The sequence below is a fragment of the Lissotriton vulgaris genome, chromosome 1_1, assembly GCF_964263255.1.
Source record: "Lissotriton vulgaris chromosome 1_1, aLisVul1.2, whole genome shotgun sequence".
Taxonomy (NCBI): Eukaryota; Metazoa; Chordata; class Amphibia; order Caudata; family Salamandridae; genus Lissotriton; species Lissotriton vulgaris.
The window spans coordinates 1,099,972,397-1,099,993,552 of record NC_141685.1 but is presented as its reverse complement, the minus strand read 5'-3'; positions in this window follow the sequence as shown (position 1 = coordinate 1,099,993,552).

Here is a 21,156-nt window from a genome sequence, read left to right as displayed (position 1 = left end):
CACTGGTAGCATCATATTGGCCAAGAGGGAAACATACTTTCCATCTAATAAAGCCCAAGTAAAACCTGGTGCGAAGAGCTCTTTCCCAGGGATGGCTAACCATTCAAGATATGACTTCATACCAGGACACGTTTGAATCGTCGCATAACTCTTGATAGTGTCTAAAGGGGACACTGCCAAATCCATGTGCCTGGCCCTATTCATCAGATCATTTCCTCTAATCCATAGCTTATCCTCCTTTCTGATGAAGCTTGGATCGGAAAAAAGTTTTGATCTCCCTGGGCTCAAAACATTTCACTGGACATATTTTATCCATAGTATAATGGAACCTGAGGGACACTGCAAAAATTCTCTATTATATCTCTATTAAGAGTGGCCTGAACATTGCACCAAATAGAGCACCAGAGTAGCAAAGGTGCAAATTTCATATAGTCCTCCATGTAATCCAGACCATGGACCTGATTTAGATATCCGCAGACAGATTACTCCATCACAATGATGACGGATATCCCACCTGCTGAAATATAAATCACATTATATATTAATTGGTTTATATTTTGGTGGACTGGATACCCATCACTATTGTAATGTAGTAACCCATCCGCCAATATTTAAATCAGGCCCCAAGTTCTTCATGCATCGTAAAATAATGGCTACTGGGTGGGACCCCCAGGAATCTTCTGAGTGCCTTGTTTTCTTCAAGCAGTAAGTTTTAAATGTTGCAGTAACCCCATACCCCATCACACCTATGTTAATAAATCTCAAAAAGTGGGTGGATGAGCTTATTACCTATACAATCAGAAACATTAAAAATGGCACCAATTGCCCTTGAGAAGCTGACATTCCTTGCTGCCAAGAAGTTGGTCCAGGTGCTATTTTGGTCAAAAGTGATGCCCGGATAGGGAAAAAAATGCACTCTCTCTATACAGTTCTCCTAGATGGTGAGAGTTCGGGTTTTCACATTATTAGGACCACACACCATTACAATGGTTTTAGACCTATTTGTTTTCAAGTTAGGATTCTCCATGAAGCCCACAAAGCCTCCATGAGACCCTTAAGTCGATTGGGAATCCTAAGCTAGCAAGACTGCATCATTGGCATACAGAAGCACTGGCAACACTCTGTTCTTGATTACCAGCACATCTATTCTGACTCCCGGTCTCTAGCTTGTTGATATATAATAGGAAGAGAATAGGAGCCAAGACACACCCCTGACAAACTCCTAAGACTGACTGAGTCAGTCCATTCGGCCTTATTCCCATATCTCACTGACGCAGAAAGATCAAAAAGCAACGCTGCAGAAACTGCACCAACCCCTTCGCAATCCCCATGGAGGATAGCAGGCCCCAAAGCTTAGATATATTATCACTATCAAACACACTAGAGAGATCCATAATGGTGAGATGGATAGCAATGTTTTTGCTCAATATATACTTGCTAAGGATGAAGTACAGGTTAAGATATTGTTCAATTGTGCCAAGTCCAGGCCAGAAACCGTATTGCACCCCAACAGGACATTGTTTTCCGTGATCCAATGTCCAGCCTACTTAAGATAATGCACCCCACTACCTTAACTGAACAGTCGAAGAGGGATTTTGGGGTAGCAAGCTGGGTCATGCCTAGTCCCTTTAAGACTAGCCCAGTAATTGTAGTCTTCCAGGACTTGCAAACCCAACCTTCCAGGAAGAGTTGAATGGGTTCGTAAGGAAAGGTGCCCAAAATTCAACATTGCACTAGTACAGATCAATGGGGACTCGATTAGGGCCTGCTGCTTTATGAGCTAGATTTAGCAAAATGGCAGATGTTACCTCTCACAAGGAGAAGTAGATGTTAATCGGAAACTGTGAATTATCAGAGTCAGGGCCAGGTATGTTTCCACTCATTACCATGATACTTTCATTCATACATCTATGTATTCTCTATTATTACATCAATCATTACAAAGATACATAGGGTTAAAACAAATAAAGAAAAGATAAAGAAGGATGAGAATATTCATGAGACAATTCACTTAGTCATAAGAACAGCCAATCTGTGTGAAAATCTAATCACAATATTTCATCTACAAATTTCTTCCTGAGCTCCACAACAATAAAGATTCAGTATATACTTGTGTCAATCAAAACCATTATATAAGTGCAGAGGTAACATTCTGAATTTCTTCATGAAGTTCAAAAGTTCATGAAAGTAAATTGTCCACAGAAAAGCACGAAATCCAAATATCCAGTTTAATGATTGTCCTCCAAATAACATCTTTGGCAGCCAACACGTGTTTCGTCATATGCTATATACATGCATCAAATGACTTCATCAGGGCTGTAAGCCAGAAAAATGAAATTCATATCAGTATGGTTTACATATAATATGTACAAAGTATATCCTTCACCAATAAAATTAAGTGAAAAGGAGAGAGCTGAAGAAAAATTCATAGTCCTCTGTGTAAATGAATTCAGAAAATCGTAAAGATAGTACCGTTTAATAGGTCCAACACCAAAAGAACTATACTTGTAAGAATCCAAAGTACCGGTCAAAGAAAGAGAAAAAAGATATCTCAATTAAATTAAGTTGTACCTCAAATGACCATTATTACATATTATTAGATATAGAGGTGCTCATTATGTGCAAGAATCGGATCTGTAACAAAAGGATACTGGCTTATTCAACAGTACTAAGAATTACCTACTGTTATCTAACAAACACGTTATAATTCACACTATTTGTCATAAGATACTTCTGTGATGTATGTAAATATACCCAGTTCGAAAGAACAATATCCAAAATGTCACATCTAATGATAAATCATAAGTCAGATTTCAAACCTAATCTAAAGATAAAAGGAAAAGTATCTAAATGTAAATATCTTGTACCAAGAGGCATATACGGTTCGTATCTGCCAACGGTAAAACCGTAGCCATATCATAACTAAATCCATCACTTAACCTGACACACGTTCATTGACACAAACCTTGTGTCGGTTCCCCAACATAAGGCTAATCCATAAATAATCTCACCTCTTTCAAAGTGAACGATCTATATATCCCATAGGTCGGGTCTCCGGCATTAGAACTCCCAATTGTAAAGAAACTACGGCAATCAAAGCAGCTCCATACGACTGTACACTAACACGAGTACGTATATCTGTAAAAGAGAAAGCGGTATCGGATTTACTACTCGTATCTGTAAAACCTTAGCAAAATCTAGTCCCAAGGTAATAGTCTGTACTTCCGAACTAACCTGTCACGAAGCACGCCATGTCCCGCGGTCTCGGACTGGCGTTTCACATGGGCGCCATCTTTTATATTAACACAGCAACAAGCGGGCGCCATCTTGTAGGAGGTTTGCTAACTATTCGACAAACGCAATTTTAGTTGATAAAGTTTATAAATCATAATCACAATAACATATATTGCAATCATAATTTTGATCTTAATACTTTCGTTTTTGTCCGCACGTCATATTTGAATATAAACGTATTTCGCTCTCCCGTGTCATTACTACATAATCCCGTAACAAGTACTCAACTAATTGAATTTTCCAAATTTGCAGAAAAATGTGTCTCTAATCTTACCCAAGTTTAAAATCTTAAAAGAAAATAACACCAGTTATATTATGGTAAGAAAATGCTCATCAGCATCCGATCTTCTTTGAGCAGGTTCGAACCCATAACCTCTTGGTTCCTAGTCAGATACAGAACCGATAACCTATTTCAGTTTCTCACGTATCTATTCTACATCTGCACTGAACGTGCCATATAATATTCGAGTTTACACTCGATGCCAGTATCCCAATGTCAACGGTCCGATTCAAGTATCTAGAAGAGTGTTCAGTCGGTAGGGTTAGATCAAGGTAGGAAAATTGAGGGAAAGTACAGTACATCTATGTAACTGCATAAATAAACTATTATACAAATAACATCAAATTGAGAATATATCAATAAGAATGTATAGGTGTAATATTATTTTGCCTAAGGACCTGCCATAACCGATCAGCATCAAAATACAGTACTTCATGTAAGCAGATCATTACTTAATTTCAGGTACGAACAAATATAGTGGTTAAGAAGAGGTTTAGAAGAGGTTAATGGTACGTGAAACACCACATCATCTAATACAGTTTTTTTACAAAATTAACATTGCCAAAATTATAACATTTTGAAAATTATAACAAATTATACATATAAATTAATCAGTCTCCTAAAAAATACTGGAGTTCAGAATCCAAATTCAAGCCATCTTCTACTGCCTTAAGTTTCATGATCCATCTCGCCTCAGTACGCCTCAACTTAAGTATCCTATTGCCACCCCTCCTATCCATAACCACTTGTTCAATTCCATGGTACATAAATTTGTGTCGTTCTTGTTCATGAAAGTTTTGAACCAAGTGAGCTGCAATAGGATACCTAGTGTCTCCATTTATGAGTGCTCGAAAGTGTTCCGTCATTCTGTCTCTCAATCGTCTAATGGAACTACCCACATATATTTTTTTACAAGTTCAGACAATAACATATACAACGTACTAAGTATCACAGTTAATAAATGATTTAATAATATGACCACCTGTGTTGTTATAATCAAATTCCTTGATCTTCTTGATTGCCAATCTACACAAGCTACATTTACCACAAAAGTAGAACCCATTTGGACGGTTAGTTAACCAGTTATCTTTAGACATCTGTTTCGGGTAGCTGGGGCTAACATTGTTAGCCAGTGTCACTCCTTTCCTAAATGTAAGAGATGGTCTGTCTGTGAGATAAGGTAGAATGTCTTTATCATTTTTGAGAGGATGCCAGTACTTATCCAAAATTGCAAATAATTTCTGACTCCCTACACCAAAGTTAGTAATAAGTCTAATTTTCTGTATTTGTGTATCCTGTGTGTTCACTCTCCTTGGTCCCAATGTATCTTCTCTTCTGAGTTTCCTCGCCTTAGTCACGGCTTGATCTATAATCCTCTTATCGTAACCTCTATTTCTGAATCTAGTAGCCATATCCTGTAAATTTATTTCAAAATCTCCTTGTTGTGAACAATTCCTTCGGGCCCTGAGCATCTCTCCGAAAGGAATTGAATTAATTTGGCTCCTAGGGTGGCAACTATCCGCATGTAAGAGTGCGTTACAGCTAGTATCTTTACGAAACATGTGACTGCACAATTTATCCCCTTTTACAAATAGTTCTATATCCAAAAAAATCAAATGTTCCATATCATACTGGGTAGTAAATGACATATTGACATCATTTGTATTAAGGTGATCAAAAAATGTTTGAAGTTCTTCTACGGTCCCCCTCCAAATTAGGAGGCAATCATCGATGAAACGCCCCCAATAGTAAATGTGGTCAACCCATCGCTTGCCTCCTGGGCCCCAGATCCACTCCGCCTCAAACCATCCCATAAAAAGGTTGGCAAAAGACGGAGCAAATCTGGACCCCATCGCCGTTCCAAGTTTCTGCCTGTACCAACTATTCTCGTATAAAAAAATGTTATTCTCAAGTACAATCCGAGTCATTTCCATGATCATAGAAGTATGCTCAAAATATTCAGCAGGTCTCTTGTTCAAAAAACTCTCCATAGCTTGCATGCCTAATACATGGTCAATATTTGAGTATAAAGATACAACATCCAATGTAGCTAAAATCATATCTGATTCCCATACAACATCACTCATCAAATTAAGAACATGTTTAGTATCTTCTATGTGCGAAGGAAGGTTTTGAACATATGGTCTTAAATACATATCAATATATTGAGACCATTTCTCTGTAGGTACACCAATGCCCGAAATAATGGGTCTACCAGGTGGTTTGTTTCGATTCTTATGTATCTTTGGCAAATTGTACAAACATGGGGCCCTAGGGAACTCCACACGTAAGTATGTGTTCATCATGATCCAGTAAGCAGGAGTCAAACCAGTTCTTCAGTTTAGAGTTAATCATCTCTGTGACCTGTGATAATGGACTCACTGTTTCTGGTTCGTAATATCTTACATCTCTAAGTTGAGATAAGATTTCGTCATTGTAATCTTTTCTATTCAATAGAACGATGTTGCCGCCCTTGTCTGCCATACGTATTATAATTTCTTGATTAGCTGTCAAAGACTGGAGAGCCAACCTTTCATCTTTTGTTAAATTCCCTGCTACAGGTTTGTTACAAGCCCTACCCTCTCTTTTAATGAGTCTATCAATATCAAGATTGACGGCTTTGTAAAAGGCATCAACCATATTCCCGGAAGATAGATATGGTGTCCATTTAGATTTAATCTTCAACCCACTACTTACAGCTGAGCTTTGGCTAATCTCCAAGTCTTCTAATAATGTACTCATAGTTACTGGGTCCTCCTCACTCTCAGTAAGTGAAAGAAGGAGTCTAGTATCTTGTACCTCCGGTATAGTCACATTGCTCAATACCGTCCCAGTAACTGTGTTCTTTTTCACAATATCCTTATTTGAAAAAAAAATAATAATAAGTTACAGTAACCTGGAAAATTTGTAAACATCGATCTTAGTGGTGTACCAGTCAATACACGTAGTCGGACAGAATCCCAAACCTTTTTTTAATAATGAAATCATACTATCAGCCAAAGCCAGTGATGAAAGATTGATAATCTCTATCTCTTTCGTCAAATCATTTGCTACTTCCAAGAGCGAGTTCTCATCCCTACTCTTGCTTTTTCTTCTCCCTTTCCCTCTTATACCTCTCCTTGTCTTTCCCCTCCTGGTTCTCTGAATCTCCCACCCATTTCGCGATTCCCCATCCTGAAACGGCGGACCTCCTGAAAAAAAGAATTATCAAGTATTTTACCAGTTGTTAGTTCTGTTGTCTCCTCATTCTCACTTATTGAGATATTACTAGAGGAAGAATGAATCTCAGAACTTGAAGAAGTCGCGGTTTTCTTATTAACCTGTTCCTTATTAACCAAGTTATCAAATCTACGCGCAAAAGTAAAAACACAACTGGTCTTATAGTTGTGTTCATCGTGCTTCAGTTTCCTCGCCTTCCTGCGTTTAATGTCAACTTGTAAGTTAGCTAGAATCTCATCTAGTAGTGTATAGTTCTTAACAAGCTTCCGGTAAATTCAATTCTTTAATTTCTTCCTCACATGTTTGAATTTCTATAAGTAGTTTAGCAATTTTCCTCTCTGTATTATCAATTAAAATTCTGATCAAATTGTTAGAGCTGCTGGTCAATTCTTTTTCCCATCGGTCCAAAAGGTCAGGCTCTAAATCTTCATAAGTCGACATAATTTGTTATCTAAGCCCACGGGGTATACTGTTTAAGGTAAGGTATTGCTTTAGTGTCACTGCATCCCACCATTTATTAAGTTCCAATCGCTTCAGTCTCTCCAATTTAATAAATTTAACTCGTAAACCCTCATTCTTAGGTTTACTGGTTACAGGTACTGCTGCACTAAATGAGGAACCTGAACTAAGATTATTAAACAGGTCCTGTGCTTCTTGTTCTCTATTCATGATAATAATGCCTAAGTGGGCTGCCTGAAACCTGAAAAATCAATGATTAAAAAGAGGTAACCAGGTATAATTTCTGGCGCACCACCAATATAGGCCAAGTAAAGAGAAATTAATCAGTATCTGATTGCTTAAAGGAAGAAGGATAGGTTACCACTCTATCTCACACAAATTCAAAATACATGTTTGAGTATCACAATTTATCAACAAATTTCTTCCTTAGCTCTACAACGTGTCAACACATTTGATGCCTAATCTGTGGAAAATGTTGGCACAACAGATGAAATATTGTTTAAAAAGAGGTAACCAGGTATAATTTCTGGCGCTCCACCAATATAGGCCAAGTAAAGAGAAATTAATCAGTATCTGAGTTCTCAAAGGAAGAAGGATAGGTTACCACTCTATCTCACACAAACTCAAAATACAATTTTGAGTATCACAATTTACCAACAAATTTCTTCCTGAGCTCTACAACAATAAAGATTCAGTATATACTTGTGTCAATCAAAACCATTATATAAGTGCAGAGGTAACATTCTGAATGTATTCATGAAGTTCAAAAGTTCATGAAAGTAAATTGTCCACAGAAAAGCACGAAATCCAAATATCCAGTTTAATGATTGTCCTCCAAATAACTTCTTTGGCAGCCAACACGTGTTTCGTCATATGCTATATACATGCATCAAATGACTTCATCAGGGCTGCAACCCAGAAAAATGAAATTCATATCAGTATGGTTTACATATAATATGTACAAAGTATACCCTTCACCAATAAAATTAGGTGAAAAGGAGAGAGCTGAATAAAAATTCATAGTCCTCTGTGTAAATGAATTCAGAAAATCGTAAAGATAGTACCGTTTAATAGGTCCAACACCAAAAGAAAAGAAAAGTGTCAACTATACTTGTAAGAATCCAAAGTACCGGTCAAAGAAAGAGAAAAAAGGTATCTCAATTAAATTAAGTTGTACCTCAAATGTCCATTATTACATATCCTTAGATATAGATGTGCTCATTATGTGCAAGAATAGGATCTGTAACAAAAGGATACTGGCTTATTCAACAGTACCAAGAATTACCTACTGTTATCTAACAAACACGTTATAATTCACACTATTTGTCATAAGATACTTCTGTGATGTATGTAAATATACCCAGATCGAAAGAACAATATCCAAAATGTCACATCTAATGATAAATCATAAGTCAGATTTCAAACCTAATCTAAAGATAAAAGGAAAAGTATCTAAATGTAAATATCTCGCACCAAGAGGTATATACGGTTGGTATCTGCCGACTTATGAAGATTTAGAGCCTTACCTTTTGGACCGATGGGAAAAAGAATTGACAAGCAGCTCTAACAATTTGATCAGAATTTTAATTGATAATACAGGGTGGAAAATTGCTAAACTACTTATAGAAATTCAAACATGTGAGGAAGAAATTAAGGAATTGAATTTACCGGAAGCTACAGTTAAGAACTATACACTACTAGATGAGATTCTAGCTAACTTACAAGTTGACATTAAACACAGGAAGGCGAGGAAACTGAAGCGCGATGAACACGACGATAAGACCGGTCGTGTTTTTACTTTTGCGCATAGATTTGATAACTTGGTTAATAAGGAACAGGTTACTAAGAAAACTGCGACTTCTTCTAGTTCTGAGATTCATTCTTCCTCTAGTAATATCTCAACAAGTGGGAATGAGGAGACAACAGAACTAACAACTGGTAAAATACTTGATAATTCTTTTTTTTGTCAGGAGGTCCGCCGTTTCAGGATGGGGAATCGCGAAACGGGTGGGAGATTCAGAGAACCAGGAGGGGAAAGACATGGAGAGGTACAAGAGGGAAAGGGAGAAGAAAAAGCAAGAGTAGGGATGAGAACTGAAGGACAGGGTTCTTTAAGACCCAGCGGTGCAAGGGCACAACACCTGAAACCTTCGTGGGTAACCTGCTCCGGCGTACGAATCACAGAGACACGGGACACTTCCTTCGACGTCAAAGATTCAAGGTTTATTTGCTGCAGGGAACACAGAGATCACGACAAGTACACCACGTGCAACTTGGGGAGACTGCTTCAAATTGGTTCTGTGGATCGCTCCTTTTATACAGTTTTTACACATAGGATAACATGGCACACAAAAGTTTACAACCCGGTTCCCATCATTATCCCCCAGAGGGGTCGCTTTGGTCACTTTGAAACACATGAGGTCCGGAACATAAGTGCGGAAACATTTGGCGGTTCCCAACTGTAAAAACCCATCTTCCCACCATTAGCGAATTCCAATCAGCAGTAAAACAGATCGAAATAGGAACAAGGACAGGTGTAGGGGAAGACGGAGACAGTGGGGAGATCGGAAAGGGTGTAAAAGGGGAGGTATCGGGAAACACGAGATACAGGCATCAAAGGGACGTGCCTAATGAGATGCACGGCTGAGACAATAAGTCCGTGCGGCAAGATGAGCCTCGAGCGGCACCATCTGCCTTACAGTAGCAACCCCATCGTCATAAAGACACTCACAAAGAACATGTGTCTTCCGCAAATATCTTGGGAGTCCCAGGGTCGCGAAGCGGACAACGTCCGTTCGCTGGCTACTTGAGGGCAAGAGACAAAATGGATGCCGTATCTAAGATGGAACCCGTGGGTACAGATGAAAAACCCACATAACAAACGAACGGTTTAAGTTAGCACAGCGAAACTGCGCACACTTACTAAACTCGTCATTTGCGGTTCATAGATACCAGACTCGACCATATTCGTGCGAGTCGAAAACACCACTTACGATTGTCACGGAACCTCAGACGCTCCTTTTGCCCTCATGTAGGCAAGCACTAGTCGGAATCATATTTGATATTCATCAAACCATCGAGATGTTGCTGTAGCATAGCTCTGTCCAACCGAGTCCCCTTGGTAACAGGTGGTTGTCTCATACACGTTGTAGCGCAGAGGCCACATAAGGCAGGACCACACTGCACACAAAGGCAACACGTGAACAGAAACACTACAACGACTCCGATGATCATCAGAATCTTCCAGCCCCAAGTCGACATCAGGCCCCAAAACCATCCAAGTAGCGTCCAATCCCCTACATCCACGTGTATGGATTCGGAGATCTTATGCAACCTCGAGATGGCTTGATAGACAGTAGGTTCAAAGATATGCTACATTAGTCATCTTCAAGGTGCAAAACCAAACAACCAGAGAAGGGTCAGAGTGTTTTTTAATTAAACAGTTATTTTTTCTTTTTCTTTTTAGTTTTCAACTGACACCTTCAGTAAGAACATAAAAAGCAATTTTTTACTTTTTCACAAAATACAAATTACGGCGCAACAATTCAAATCAATGTGAGAAGTGACTGAGTGTGCAATATTGTGACATTGTGACATATATACGTGAAGGTCTATATACAAGTGAATAAGTGATTATAACGAAGGGGGAAAGGTTTATAAAAGGCCAGTTTCTATCTCATTAGTACTCGAGACCAACACGCTTTTTCAATTAGCCATGATGTGTTGGACTCGGTAAGTTGGTCCTTTGATGGTTATGTCGACGTTTCGACCCTGTGGACACCCTATTTGTGGGTCACTGGCGGGTCTTCTTCAGGACGGGGACTGGGAAAAGATTATTGCGCCTGTTGGTTTAAAAGAGGATAAAACCATCAGGTTTGGGTTTTGCACGTGAAATTATTAAGAGAAGACGTAGTTACAACTTATTACCAGGTCTTCACCGAGCAGACATCCTTATATTCTACTTTATGCAGGTGTCTTCATCAATCTTGAATCTGAATAATCAAACAATGAGTATTAGTGGACTAACTACTCAATATTGGCCATATGGCAAATAGGATCAGGCCTCGCCGGTGTATTGCACTCACCTATTCTGTGTATCATGTGGCCATATTCAAAGGTATTATTAATTGTGGGGTGACTGTTCTCTCTGAACACCACGATCATTGTGCATCACTCTCAACGATCTGCAAATTAATATTATTTGCAAAATATTAGTGTTATTTTAAAAAAGTTTCCTTAGGAGTGTACAATCGTAATTAATCTCCCCGTTAAACTAACTTAGCAGCACTCACCAATTGCATATGCTGCTGTCATCTCACATTCAATGTGGAATTTCTGAAAAATTTAAACGGAAGGATCCGTCAGATAAATACAACGCACAAGCGGAATTACAATCTGCGTTGGTGCTGTGGTTATGCAGCGCTTACTTTTGCTACGTGGTTTCCTTCGTCTAACTGGAATCCTGGAGTCGTCCGCTCGGCTACGCGATGCCGACTAGCTGACTGAGAGTCCCAGGCGGCAGTAGTTATGAACTTCCGCATTTGCCTCGAGGACGTCGGCGTTGGAGTTGCCTAGCAACCCCGCGCGAGACACGGCACGCGTCAAGGTGACGTCAGCCCGTGTGTGATTGGGATTGAACGAGTCAGTTACAAGACGCCTCTCGTTGCTAGGATATCAATCCGAGAAGGCTAAACAAACCTCGGGCACACAAAGCAATGGTTTAGAAAACATTACGCTTACTCAAGAATCAATTCTCGGCTGGTAAAAAGAGTCACAGAGGAATATTCACATATCTCAATGGCACAGTCAGAACAATTACGTTGCCAAGAATAACGTTAACATAATCCATGCATATTGTATTTAAAAGACCAAACAGTGTGATGCATGTACATTGTATTTGAAAAACATAGCTACAAATGAAGTGCACTTAAACTATGCATATTTATATTTAGAAAATAAACAACGTTAACGCGATCATTGTACATCGTATTCAAAAAACATACAGCGTTAGAGGTGTTACTGCTAGTGATAACAGTGTGATGTTTTCAAGCTGTATCGTTTGGAGATATTTTGGTCAGAAATAGGGCAACAGATATAATCGTAGCCTAATATTTACAGCTGTCCCATTTGTCTCGCTGTTTCTTCTCTCTCATTAAGCCCCTGTGAGACACTATTCAAAGAATGTATCCATCTACACTCCTTGTAGCTCATTGTCTTAGCTGTGGATCCACCCCTTGGGCCTACGGTTATCTTTTCCACAATTCTCCACTTGATGTCATCAGGCTTATGTTTATAGGTGTTATAATGCTCAACTAGTGGGGCCCCAATAGTGTTGCATCTAATTCGGCTCATGTGCTGTAAAATTCTTATTTTGACTTTTTGTGTAGTTTGTCCTACGTAAAGCAACCCACATGGACAAGTAATGACGTATATCACATGTGTGCTGTTGCAGTTCGTGAACCGTGCCAACTTGTATGTTCTGGAATTGTGCGTGAAGCTGGATCCTTCCTGGCATAGATCGCACACCTTGCAACTGCCACATTTGTGGTTGCCAACCACCGGAGGCAAATTCAACATACTTCTCAGATCTTGCTGCTTGGGTGGATTGAGGAAGGCACTAACTACTACGTCCTTGATGTTCCGTCCCCGTTTAAATGCGAATAATGGCTGCTCCTCAGTCTGTAGGTCACTCGCCACAAGGTTCCAGTACTTCTTTATGATTTTTTTAATATCCGCACTTTTTGTATTATATGTGGTTACACATACCAGGTTCTTCATGTCATCTGTCTTCTCCTTTGGTTCCAGCAATTGTTCACGTGGTTGATACCATGCGCGTTTTCTCGCTTTTTTTAGCAGGCTCGATGGATATCCACGGCTCCTCAGTCGCGATGTCAGGTCTTCTGCAGCCAGGAAGAAGTCCTGGCGTCTATAACAGTTTCTTCTTACCCTCAGATACTGTCCATAGGGTAAATTGTCTCTTAGGTTCCTGGGATGATGTGATCTATACATCAGAAGTGTATTTCTTCCCATCGGTTTGCGGAACAAATCAGTGTACAGTTGACCATTTTCAACCTTAAATGTAAGGTCCAGGAAGTCAATAGATTCTGAGTTGCTGGTCATCGTGAATTGGATATCCTTATTCCTGGTATTTATCCATGTGTAGAAGTCTTTCAGTTCCATTTCAGTTCCAGACCAGATCATGAGCACATCATCAATGTATCGTTTCCATACATCAATGTTGTGCAGGTAGGGGTTGCTGAGGTCATAGAGATGCTCCTCCTCATAATGGTCCATAAAGATGTTAGCCAGACTAGGAGCATAAGTGGCCCCCATTGCTACTCCTTTACATTGATAGTAGAATTGATTCCTAAACACAAAGAAATTCTTCTTCATCGCAATCTCAAGGAGGTTCATCAAGAATTCAGTCGGTATCCAGTGGGGTCTCTCTCTTCTGTCCAACGTTTTCGTAATGACTTCTATTGCAGTGGTCTGGGGAATAGAGGTGTACAAAGATGACACATCTAGCGTCACCATCAACTGTTTCTTGTTGTCGAATGGTTGACCCTCCAAGAGCTGTATAATGTGCATGCTGTCACGTACATAAGATTTGGTATGTATGACCCACGGCTGCAGAAAGTGGTCAATAAATTTGTTGAGAGGCTCCAGAATCGAGCCACAACCCGATACTATGGGTCTACCAGGGGGTTTCTCAAGTCCCTTATGCACCTTGGGAAGTGTGTATATTGTAGGAATTCGTGGTTCACGTTGATTGAGGAACTCGTACTCATTCTGGCTTATGAAGCCCATTTCTATTCCGTTTTTAGTTACAGTCTCAATCAGTGCCTTTATTTCAGAAGTCGGATCTCCTCTGATCTTACTATAACTGTCCTGCATTTGGAGTTGTCCATTAATCTCATCAATGTAGTCTTGTGTATTTTGTACCACAATTGCCCCCCCCTTGTCCGCTGCTTTTATTACTATGTCTTCATTTCGTGACAGTTCATAAAGAGCATCCTTTTCTTCTTTACTTGTGTTGTATTGTATATATCTTCGTTCTTCCATTGATTGCATGACTTCTTCTAAGACCACTTTTTCAAAGGCCAATATTCTTTCACTCATGGTGAATGAGGCTGGTGTAAACGTAGAGACTGGTCTAAACATCGTTGCCGTTCTTGTGGGTGATGAGTCATTTTTAGTAAAGAAGTATTTCAGTCGGATTTTTCTAAAAAATCTCTGCAGTTCTAACTTCACTTGGAATGAGTCTGGAATATTTGTAGGCACAAATGAAAGCCCTCTGGATAGAACATTTCTCTCTGCATCTGTTAGGGAGTAATTAGATAAATTGATCACTGGATCAGGATTTTCTGCAGGGGTATTCATATCTTGAACTGGGAGTGCTATTGTCAACAGGCGGTTCATGTCCAGAGTGACTTCAGCTTGTATCTCCTGATTGGGCCCCCCTGTAGTTTCCAATGGTGGTACTGACATGTGTTCGGGGATTTGATGTGATGGTGCTGTGTTAACTTTGGAATTATGTTGACCTCTATTGTCGCCTAGTGCCTCTGAAACCAATAAATTTAAATGGTTTGTGAACCCTGATGTATTTAGAATCTCATTATCCTGGGGCCTCACCAGCGATATGTCTGCCTCCTTGTAGATATCTCCCCATGTGTGTCCGGCTGATAAAACCTGACACGGGATGTGCCCTGTGTTGGCCTCCCCCGCCCCCATCTCCTTGGGCGATCCCAGTTCTGTTGTCTCCCCCCGCCTCTGTTTCCTCTGGAGGGACCTTCCCCTAAAAAAGGATCCTGTGCCTGATAATTTGAGTTACTAGTAGAGGGTTGGTTAATGTCTGAATCAGAGCCACTCCCTGCGGAAGAATTAGAGAATGTATAGAACCTGCGTGGTCCCTGTCTTCCCCTGTTTGTAAAGAAGCCTTGGGTGTCCTGCTGGTAATAATTATCGGCTAAGTATGGATATGTAACCTTTTTATCGTAGTTCTTGACGTCTTTTGCTAGTTTTTCAAGCTTTTTATTTAACGTGATCGTATTGAATTCAGCCAATGCTTTCTCAGCGCGCTCCAACGCCTCCTTTGCGTTGGTGAGAGCTGAGTCACCCAAGATCTCAGTTTTGAGGTCAGCTATTTCCTGTATTAATTTTTTCACGTACTCAATGGCCGTCTCTACTCCAAGCACCATCCAGTGCCTGGAGCAGTTGTTGGCTACGTGGCTAAAACCTTCCCGAAACTTAGGAACGTCTATAAATATACCTGGCTCATTCCGGACTTGTAGGCCCAGTGGAATTATATTGGCTTCCAGGTATTTGGTCAAAACGTGACCATGCAGTCGTGATCTGATCAACTTTTTCTCCAATCGCTCAAGTTTGGCTAATTTCTCATTCAATCCGGCATCTACCGATAACCTCTCGCTCCCTAAAAGGAAACTAGAGGTACCTTGATCCCGAATCAATTTTGCTATATAATCTTCTGTGTATGAAAGAATTTCCTTATCAGACATAGTAGAGTATATGGGATATTAGTTAGAAAGAATTTTCACAATAGTAACGTACACTACAATACAACATTCAATGAGAGTAAAGGAACCCTCGCAGGTAAAGAACCTGCACTCTAGCAAGATTAATTCTTACGGGGTAACCCAGTATCCCTGAGAACCTGGGCAATACATAAGTAATTTCAACAGTGGTTCTTTCGGGTATTAAACCAATTGCTTTGAATCATATGCATACCTTTAGCAATAATCAAATTATAGTTTCAAAGATATGCTACATTAGTCATCTTCAAGGTGCAAAACCAAACAACCAGAGAAGGGTCAGAGTGTTTTTTAATTAAACAGTTATTTTTTCTTTTTCTTTTTAGTTTTCAACTGACACCTTCAGTAAGAACATAAAAAGCAATTTTTTACTTTTTCACAAAATACAAATTACGGCGCAACAATTCAAATCAATGTGAGAAGTGACTGAGTGTGCAATATTGTGACATTGTGACATATATACGTGAAGGTCTATATACAAGTGAATAAGTGATTATAACGAAGGGGGAAAGGTTTATAAAAGGCCAGTTTCTATCTCATTAGTACTCGAGACCAACACGCTTTTTCAATTAGCCATGATGTGTTGGACTCGGTAAGTTGGTCCTTTGATGGTTATGTCGACGTTTCGACCCTGTGGACACCCTATTTGTGGGTCACTGGCGGGTCTTCTTCAGGACGGGGACTGGGAAAAGATTATTGCGCCTGTTGGTTTAAAAGAGGATAAAACCATCAGGTTTGGGTTTTGCACGTGAAATTATTAAGAGAAGACGTAGTTACAACTTATTACCAGGTCTTCACCGAGCAGACATCCTTATATTCTACTTTATGCAGGTGTCTTCATCAATCTTGAATCTGAATAATCAAACAATGAGTATTAGTGGACTAACTACTCAATATTGGCCATATGGCAAATAGGATCAGGCCTCGCCGGTGTATTGCACTCACCTATTCTGTGTATCATGTGGCCATATTCAAAGGTATTATTAATTGTGGGGTGACTGTTCTCTCTGAACACCACGATCGTTGTGCATCACTCTCAACGATCTGCAAATTAATATTATTTGCAAAATATTAGTGTTATTTTAAAAAAGTTTCCTTGGGAGTGTACAATCGTAATTAATCTCTCCGTTAAACTAACTTAGCAGCACTCACCAATTGCATATGCTGCTGTCATCTCACATTCAATGTGGAATTTCTGAAAAATTAAAACGGAAGGATCCGTCAGATAAATACAACGCACAAGCGGAATTACAATCTGCGTTGGTGCTGTGGTTATGCAGCGCTTACTTTTGCTACGTGGTTTCCTTCGTCTAACTGGAATCCTGGAGTCGTCCGCTCGGCTACGCGATGCCGACTAGCTGACTGAGAGTCCCAGGCGGCAGTAGTTATGAACTTCCGCATTTGCCTCGAGGACGTTGGCGTTGGAGTTGCCTAGCAACCCCGCGCGAGACACGGCACGCGTCAAGGTGACGTCAGCCCGTGTGTGATTGGGATTGAACGAGTCAGTTACAAGACGCCTCTCGTTGCTAGGATATCAATCCGAGAAGGCTAAACAAACCTCGGGCACACAAAGCAATGGTTTAGAAAACATTAAGGACGTAGTAGTTAGTGCCTTCCTCAATCCACCCAAGCAGCAAGATCTGAGAAGTATGTTGAATTTGCCTCCGGTGGTTGGCAACCACAAATGTGGCAGTTGCAAGGTGTGCGATCTATGCCAGGAAGGATCCAGCTTCACGCACAATTCCAGAACATACAAGTTGGCACGGTTCACGAACTGCAACAGCACACATGTGATATACGTCATTACTTGTCCATGTGGGTTGCTTTACGTAGGACAAACTACACAAAAAGTCAAAATAAGAATTTTACAGCACATGAGCCGAATTAGATGCAACACTATTGGGGCCCCACTAGTTGAGCATTATAACACCTATAAACATAAGCCTGATGACATCAAGTGGAGAATTGTGGAAAAGATAACCGTAGGCCCAAGGGGTGGATCCACAGCTAAGACAATGAGCTACAAGGAGTGTAGATGGATACATTCTTTGAATAGTGTCTCACAGGGGCTTAATGAGAGAGAAGAAACAGCGAGACAAATGGGACAGCTGTAAATATTAGGCTACGATTATATCTGTTGCCCTATTTCTGACCAAAATATCTCCAAACGATACAGCTTGAAAACATCACACTGTTATCACTAGCAGTAACACCTCTAACGCTGTATGTTTTTTGAATACGATGTACAATGATCGCGTTAACGTTGTTTATTTTCTAAATATAAATATGCATAGTTTAAGTGCACTTCATTTGTAGCTATGTTTTTCAAATACAATGTACATGCATCACACTGTTTGGTCTTTTAAATACAATATGCATGGATTATGTTAACGTTATTCTTGGCAACGTAATTGTTCTGACTGTGCCATTGAGATATGTGAATATTCCTCTGTGACTCTTTTTACCAGCCGAGAATTGATTCTTGAGTAAGCGTAATGTTTTCTAAACCATTGCTTTGTGTGCCCGAGGTTTGTTTAGCCTTCTCGGATTGATATCCTAGCAACGAGAGGCGTCTTGTAACTGACTCGTTCAATCCCAATCACACACGGGCTGACGTCACCTTGACGCGTGCCGTGTCTCGCGCGGGGTTGCTAGGCAACTCCAACGCCGACGTCCTCGAGGCAAATGCGGAAGTTCATAACTACTGCCGCCTGGGACTCTCAGTCAGCTAGTCGGCATCGCGTAGCCGAGCGGACGACTCCAGGATTCCAGTTAGACGAAGGAAACCACGTAGCAAAAGTAAGCGCTGCATAACCACAGCACCAACGCAGATTGTAATTCCGCTTGTGCGTTGTATTTATCTGACGGATCCTTCCGTTTAAATTTTTCAGAAATTCCACATTGAATGTGAGATGACAGCAGCATATGCAATTGGTGAGTGCTGCTAAGTTAGTTTAACGGGGAGATTAATTACGATTGTACACTCCTAAGGAAACTTTTTTAAAATAACACTAATATTTTGCAAATAATATTAATTTGCAGATCGTTGAGAGTGATGCACAATGATCGTGGTGTTCAGAGAGAACAGTCACCCCACAATTAATAATACCTTTGAATATGGCCACATGATACACAGAATAGGTGAGTGCAATACACCGGCGAGGCCTGATCCTATTTGCCATATGGCCAATATTGAGTAGTTAGTCCACTAATACTCATTGTTTGATTATTCAGATTCAAGATTGATGAAGACACCTGCATAAAGTAGAATATAAGGATGTCTGCTCGGTGAAGACCTGGTAATAAGTTGTAACTACATCTTCTCTTAATAATTTCACGTGCAAAACCCAAACCTGATGGTTTTATCCTCTTTTAAACCAACAGGCGCAATAATCTTTTCCCAGTCCCCGTCCTGAAGAAGACCCGCCAGTGACCCACAAATAGGGTGTCCACAGGGTCGAAACGTCGACATAACCATCAAAGGACCAACTTACCGAGTCCAACACATCATGGCTAATTGAAAAAGCGTGTTGGTCTCGAGTACTAATGAGATAGAAACTGGCCTTTTATAAACCTTTCCCCCTTCGTTATAATCACTTATTCACTTGTATATAGACCTTCACGTATATATGTCACAATGTCACAATATTGCACACTCAGTCACTTCTCACATTGATTTGAATTGTTGCGCCGTAATTTGTATTTTGTGAAAAAGTAAAAAATTGCTTTTTATGTTCTTACTGAAGGTGTCAGTTGAAAACTAAAAAGAAAAAGAAAAAATAACTGTTTAATTAAAAAACACTCTGACCCTTCTCTGGTTGTTTGGTTTTGCACCTTGAAGATGACTAATGTAGCATATCTTTGAAACTATAATTTGATTATTGCTAAAGGTATGCATATGATTCAAAGCAATTGGTTTAATACCCGAAAGAACCACTGTTGAAATTACTTATGTATTGCCCAGGTTCTCAGGGATACTGGGTTACCCCGTAAGAATTAATCTTGCTAGAGTGCAGGTTCTTTACCTGCGAGGGTTCCTTTACTCTCATTGAATGTTGTATTGTAGTGTACGTTACTATTGTGAAAATTCTTTCTAACTAATATCCCATATACTCTACTATGTCTGATAAGGAAATTCTTTCATACACAGAAGATTATATAGCAAAATTGATTCGGGATCAAGGTACCTCTAGTTTCCTTTTAGGGAGCGAGAGGTTATCGGTAGATGCCGGATTGAATGAGAAATTAGCCAAACTTGAGCGATTGGAGAAAAAGTTGATCAGATCACGACTGCATGGTCACGTTTTGACCAAATACCTGGAAGCCAATATAATTCCACTGGGCCTACAAGTCCGGAATGAGCCAGGTATATTTATAGACGTTCCTAAGTTTCGGGAAGGTTTTAGCCACGTAGCCAACAACTGCTCCAGGCACTGGATGGTGCTTGGAGTAGAGACGGCCATTGAGTACGTGAAAAAATTAATACAGGAAATAGCTGACCTCAAAACTGAGATCTTGGGTGACTCAGCTCTCACCAACGCAAAGGAGGCGTTGGAGCGCGCTGAGAAAGCATTGGCTGAATTCAATACGATCACGTTAAATAAAAAGCTTGAAAAACTAGCAAAAGACGTCAAGAACTACGATAAAAAGGTTACATATCCATACTTAGCCGATAATTATTACCAGCAGGACACCCAAGGCTTCTTTACAAACAGGGGAAGACAGGGACCACGCAGGTTCTATACATTCTCTAATTCTTCCGCAGGGAGTGGCTCTGATTCAGACATTAACCAACCCTCTACTAGTAACTCAAATTATCAGGCACAGGATCCTTTTTTAGGGGAAGGTCCCTCCAGAGGAAACAGAGGCGGGGGGAGACAACAGAACTGGGATCGCCCAAGGAGATGGGGGCGGGGGAGGCCAACACAGGGCACATCCCGTGTCAGGTTTTATCAGCCGGACACACATGGGGAGATATCTACAAGGAGGCAGACATATCGCTGGTGAGGCCCCAGGATAATGAGATTCTAAATACATCAGGGGTCACAAACCATTTAAATTTATTGGTTTCAGAGGCACTAGGCGACAATAGAGGTCAACATAATTCCAAAGTTAACACAGCACCATCACATCAAATCCCCGAACACATGTCAGTACCACCATTGGAAACTACAGGGGGGCCCAATCAGGAGATACAAGCTGAAGTCACTCTGGACATGAACCGCCTGTTGACAATAGCACTCCCAGTTCAAGATATGAATACCCCTGCAGAAAATCCTGATCCAGTGATCAATTTATCTAATTACTCCCTAACAGATGCAGAGAGAAATGTTCTATCCAGAGGGCTTTCATTTG